This window comes from Corvus kubaryi, unplaced genomic scaffold (assembly GCF_017639235.1).
Source record: "Corvus kubaryi isolate FWS band 111438036 unplaced genomic scaffold, C.kubaryi_AGA036_p1.0 37361, whole genome shotgun sequence".
Taxonomy (NCBI): Eukaryota; Metazoa; Chordata; class Aves; order Passeriformes; family Corvidae; genus Corvus; species Corvus kubaryi.
The window spans coordinates 602268-607735 of NW_024581118.1; the positions used below are offsets into that span (position 1 = coordinate 602268).

Consider the following 5468-nt stretch of genomic DNA (forward strand, 5'->3'; position numbering starts at 1 on the left):
AGGAGGGCTTGGGCTGGCATCCAGCTGGGCTCTGTGCCCAGAGCTTGTGTACCCTGAGGTGGCATCAGGATGTGGGGTCACTGGAAACAGGGCAGATGCACTTGAGACACAAATCCTACCTGGCCCCACTGCTGCTGTGTTTCCTCCGAGGTGCCAATCACTGCCCTTCTGCATTTGCCTCTTTCTTATAGAGGAGGTCAGCAAGAATAGCACTTTGCCTTATTTCCATGCAGAGAGCCTCATTTGGTGTCTCCTTCTTCCAATTTCCTTATCCTTGGGCCAGGGATACCCACGGTGCACATCCCCAGTTGCTTTTCTTTACAGGACACCATTTGTTTGGTAATAAAATCCAGCTATTTGGCACCTCTTGTTGATGGGGTGAATCCCTCCTGTCTCCTTTAGTGTGGTGCCACCAATCCAGTTCCTTCTCCCTGGTTTCCCTCTAAATGCTTCATACAACCTGGTGTCTGCCTCATCAGGTCTGATAAACATTTGAACAGCGAACAGGCAGTTTCCAACAGCTGGTCCTTCCTTCTCCTCACAAAGGTGAGGAAATGTACAGGACACACACTGCCCCAGAGCCACCCCTGGCACCTGCACGAGGGAACAAATCCAGAGTTTGTCGAATTGAGTAAATTTGTGGGGATTTGAGGGTGGCACTTTGTTAACTGAACTTGCAGTAGCCACCCGGTTCCAGGAGATGTTGCTGTGCTTTCAGCTAAAGGCCTGGAGGCGAAGCACACAGAGCGTGGGGATTGCAAAGAGTTAGGGAAAACATTCTAAGTGCTCTTGGAGCAAGTAGAGTTGGGACTGTGACAACATGGGTAAAAGCTGTGTTTGGGGAAGTTCTGCACTTCCCAGGCTGAATGGAGATGAAGGAGGCATCTAGCAAAAAGCAGATGGGTGTTAGTACCCAGGGTTGGGTCCCTGTTTCTGGGCTTCTCTCACACGGTGCTGCTTTTCTGTACTTGCTGGTCTGATGCCACCCAGGAGGCAGGTCCCTGCCTTAATAAAAATCCACTTCTTCCCGATTGTCTTTTGATCTACAGCAGGAAAAACGTCCCACTGCATTGCCAGTTAAGCACATCTGTCTAGAGAACAAGACAACAAAAGATGTAACCACTTCATCTAAGTGTTTAGACAAGAGTCTGCATCTTATGATAGCACCAAGGCTATGAGCAAAGTTGCCAGGAGGGCCGGAGAAGGGCCAGGGCTCAACTCAGAAAGGATCTGACTGGAGGAAGCACTGATGTGCTATTAATAAAAATGAATGCCCTAGGGTATATCACCATGTCCCACAGTCGTAGGGAGGAGGAGAGAAGATCCAGCAGGCAGGAATTGTGCAGCAAGATTGATTTATTTAATTATTTTACAAACTCTTTTATAGACTTTTTTCTTCATAGTCTAATTGGACATGGATCAGTCACCCCTTGGGGTGATTGGCTAAAATCCTAAAACATCCACTGTCAAAATATTTTTCTACTGTACCATAAATAAGACTTTTCAAGGCTGCAGGTGTTTGGTTGTTTACATAACTCTGCTACCTCTTCTGTGAGAGAGAAAAGTCTCTCACGGGCTTAGAAAATAGCAAGAAAATCCTTGCTAGCAGCATTTTTGTATCCACAATGTGCCCAGAAGTCCTGGTTTAACTGGGTCTGTCCCAGAACGCCAGCAGGATCAGTCAGTGTGGTGCCTTGGGGTTTGCTCAGGGCAGAGGCTTTCCACTGTCTCCTGTTGCCCCCTCCCAGGATGCAGCCCTGGGCACGTGTTGCTGCCTGCTCTGAGCGTCCCCTCCCCCTCCCACAGACACGTGCTCCTGCCCATGTGCTCCGAGCTCCTTTGTTCTAAGCGCGGGCAAAACCAAATGTACCTCAAACTCTTTAGCAGTGTCTGACTGGCCGGTCACCCTGGGTCCGCCCCCAGTCCTCCCCTTTCCCCTTCTCCTAATAAAAGCGATGGTCGAGGGAGGTACCGCCCTGTCTTTGCTCAGCTCCCTTCGTGTGAACATCTCTGGTTGTCTGTCTCATTTGAAAGCTTCTAACTGCAGGGAATTGAGCGAGCAGGGAGCTATATTTCTCCCTCTTTGCTTCTGCTGATGGTATTTGCTCTGCAGCTGATTCAGGTACCGATTTTAGAGCTACTAAAGTGCTAGATCGCCCGTGCTACCTCTCAAGGCTGCTCGAGGCTTTCTAAGGCATTGAAATACAAGCGCTAGCCGGTATAAAGCTGAAAAGACACCTTCCACAGGCACGAGCTCGTTCTCAGTGCCCGTAGCAGCCAGGAGAGACGTCTCTTTGCAGGGTAACTGGTGCTCATGGTCACCCTGTGTGACCCAGCCTGGGGGGCCTGTGGCCTGTGTTTGTTTGCAAAGAGTGGCAAGTAGAAATAAGGAAAGCCAGGAAGAACAGGAGCACTAAGGTTGTGTTTGTTCCCCATGTCCACAGAAGGAGCTGCAACATGGCATTGTCAATACTCACACAGACCTGATGGCCAAGGTGAGCTGACAGCCCACCTCAGCTCTGCTGGCAGCCAGGAGCACTGTGGCAGCTTGTTTGCTGTTGGCTCATCTGGCTGTATCCTCCCCATCCACCATCCACTCCTTCTTCCAAGAGGGTGCAGGATATTCCTGCAGGTCTCTCACCAGTGAGGAGAACCTTGGAGCTTGGCACTGCTGGAAGCACTGTCTCCAACCCAGGCACAGGGTGTCTGTTGGTAGAGCCTTTTCCCTGAGCCATGGCTTCATCCAACAGGAGCCGTGGAAGCCAAAATCCCTGTGAGAGCAATGAAAAGGGTGTTTGGGGTAATTAAACTCCTCTGGGTGAGTTGTGCTCCCTGCCCCAAGGAAATTGCCATCTCATCGGGGACAAACACAGATGTTACAGCAAAAAGGAAGGGATGATGATAACAGGCAGGGACACAAGGGCTGCTCAGAGGGTTGAGTCAGCATCCATTGGCCCACAGCACAGGGGATGAGAATGCTGAAATAGTTCTTTGTGAGGCCAGCAGCATTCCAGTGCCTAATCCCTGTTAAACTCCACTTCATCTTCTCTGCGCCCAGGTGAGTGCATCCATGCAGGGTTTTCCCAGGTGGAGAGGGATCCAGGCTGTGCAGGTCCTATTCATCCACCCACTTGTGTGAGGAGTTATGCACATGTCCAGGGCCATCCATACGCAGCCAAGTACCTGAGGCACACATCGAATGCTGTTATTCTTCGAGAGGATCTGAGTGTACAACGACTAATGACGAGAAGCCAATAGTGTCTAGACACAAGTCTGGTAACAGCAGTTCTTTGTCATGCTCAAAACGGCTGTGGAGGGGAAGCGATGTGTCAGGAGCACAACATGCTGCTTCGTGCCCAATGTAATTCCTTACTGCAGATGGGAGACAGTGCCTAAAAAATTCAGGGCACCTCCATGCTTTGCCCAGGGCTTTGATCCCCAAATGGAAAGCACTCCTTGAAACAGAGCCTTGCTGCTGCCACCTCCCTGTCCAGCCTTTAACCTTCTAGGTTTTAGTAACAACATGTCAAAAATAGACTAGAAATACAACTAGGATATGCCAAAAATAATGGAGAGCAGGGAGAAAATGGGCTGGTTTTTAAGTATTCTGTTTTTCTGACTGAAGGCAGCTGTGGGCACAAGGGATTGGATGCTGAGCAACACAGGGACTTGAAATCTCCATTTGCTGCCACTTCTGCCCATCCTAATGTCTGCACCCTGGGACACGGACTGGTGCAGGAGGAGCAGCTGGCTCCGGAAGCGTGGCATGAGAAGAACGAATGGAAATATGTCCTTTTTGGTGACCTCTGTGTTGGCAAGCTCTGAAATATCAGCTAGAAAAGCACAATATGGAGGTAGTGGTGGGCGAACACTGGGTCAGCCATGACTGCCAGCCTTGAGCAGGTGGGTATCTGGATTGGGGAATTCATTTGAAAAGTATTTGCATTCACTGAAGTGTCTCAGAGTTCATAACAGCCTCAAGGATGCTGCAGAATTGCAGCTGGGGCTCCAGAGGCTCCTGGTCTGTCCTAGACCAATTAGCTCTACTGAAGTAGCTCTGAGCAACCTGGTCTAGTGGAAAGTGTCCCTGCCCATGGCAAGGGGTTGGAATTAAATGATCTTTAAGCCAAGCCATTGCAGGATTCTATGAAATAGGGCCATGGCAGGGACTGTTTAATCTTTATAGTGATGCTGAGGTCTCAGCTTGCACCAAATATTGTTTTTCCAAGCAGCACATGAGAGAGCAGGAGCCCCAGGTTCAACCCAGAAGGTATCTTTTTCCTTTGTCCCTGAACAAATGAAGCTGATCCATGCAAAAGCATGCAAGGGTTTTCAGCTGTGGCTATCCTTGCACCACTGACAGGCAGTGAAGGTCTGAAGCAGAGCTGAGTTTACATCATGACATTTAACTTGCGTGGCAAAACCAGAAGTTGAGCATCAGCTGTTAAGATTAGATCCCAACGTCAAAGAGTTTAGAATTAGAAGCACAGGCAAAAGAGAAAGCAGTTCTACCTCACAGCAAGCTCCTGTTTCATTCTTGAGAAGCTCTAATTGCTACTATTTTTAATTGCATATTTATACCACAGGCTATTTCTTTCCCTTTAACAAGACAGGAGTGAAATCAGCTTATAATATTTCTACATCTTTTCATGAAGGTGTTGAAGTAACTGCCTGCTCATTTTTACTTTTTTAGGGCTGCAAAAAAAGGAATTGATAAATGCCAAATGAATGAAAAGTCAGAGTTTCTTCCCAGTTGGGAAGGGGAAGGGAAGGAACCCAGGAAAAGGGGGGGAGGGGGCCCGGGTCTGATGCATGTGAGCCCATGGCCACTTCTCCAAAATAGGCTCCAGCTGGCAGGAGAGTTCAGTGGGGAAGTGTGGCCTTTGACAGAGTTGATGAAACAGCATCAGAGCAACTTGGGTTTAAAAAATCCCGGTGCTCCCAGGTCAGGGGGTTGGTGAGAAGGCTGGGACCAGTTTTCCTGCACTTGGAAGTTCAAGGAGGAAGACATGGCAAGAGAGGTGGTATTCAGGCTTGCAAGAGCCCTCCTCTGTTGCTAGTCCAGATCTTCACCTCCCACGTGTTCACCTACCAACCTGCAGGGTGGATAAGGTGAGGGGAAGAAAGCAAGGCAGGAGGAAGCACCCTCCATCTCATAACTCTTAGTGAATGGAGGAGTTATGAAAAGGAATAAGGAAAAACCCCAACCTAATATTTTAGCTTCCAAATTTTAATTTTGTTCAACTGAAAATACAGAAAATTCAAGTTTTCACCACTTGTGCAAACAGTTGTAAATTTTGTTGAACTTTTTAAAGTTGACCTTTTACACTGGAGATGCCCAATTACATTCAGAAGGGCAAGTGGAGAGACAAGGAAGAAACCTATTTGAAAGGATGCTTTAGGGATAAAACACATTCTGGGGGTGGCCTTTTTTGGGAATTGGCTAAGGCAGGTGGATAAAATACCCA

At 48.5% G+C, this 5468-nt stretch overlaps 1 long non-coding RNA gene across 1 annotated transcript in view; it reads left to right on the plus strand.

Annotated features, from left to right (window-relative positions):
• The first annotated feature begins 2174 nt into the window (after window positions 1-2174).
• LOC121667351 overlaps window positions 2175-5468 on the plus strand; it is a 38138-nt gene continuing 34844 nt past the window's right edge. Inside the window, exon 1 of the long non-coding RNA XR_006017033.1 lies at window positions 2175-3903. This is a non-coding gene — a long non-coding RNA (uncharacterized LOC121667351). The remainder of the gene's footprint in view (window positions 3904-5468) is intronic.